Source organism: Empidonax traillii, unplaced genomic scaffold (assembly GCF_003031625.1).
Source record: "Empidonax traillii isolate 1590-97213 ecotype Southwest subspecies unplaced genomic scaffold, ASM303162v1 scaffold829:size344425, whole genome shotgun sequence".
In the NCBI taxonomy this organism is placed as follows: Eukaryota; Metazoa; Chordata; class Aves; order Passeriformes; family Tyrannidae; genus Empidonax; species Empidonax traillii.
In genome coordinates this window covers 143893-144284 of record NW_020956022.1, presented here as the reverse complement: position 1 = coordinate 144284, position 392 = coordinate 143893, and positions in this window count along the sequence as shown.

The window sequence follows — 392 nt, the reverse complement described above, 5'->3', positions numbered from 1 at the left end:
CTACAGTACAGAAGGCAACACAGCACCGTTCGTCTAGTTTTAAATAACTCTTTCACCGCCTTCACCAGTACTAGGATTGTTACTAAACAATTTAAGTAAAAATTAGAGCCAATTGTAATGATGGGGATCTCCTTTAGCAGGCCTTTAATGTCAAAATTGAGGGAAGTGAAATACACCTTCCATTCATTCCAATCAAGGAAAGTGAGATACTCTTTCCATTCATTCCAATCAAGGAAAGTGAGATACTCCTTCCATTCATTCCAATCAAAGAAAGGGACATAGTCCTCCCATTCATCTCCAGTTGGGCGTTTCCCTACAGGATAGCCCAAAACAGGCACAAATATAGCTAATACAATGAAACAAGTAGTTAGAATAGCTATAGTTATATTATT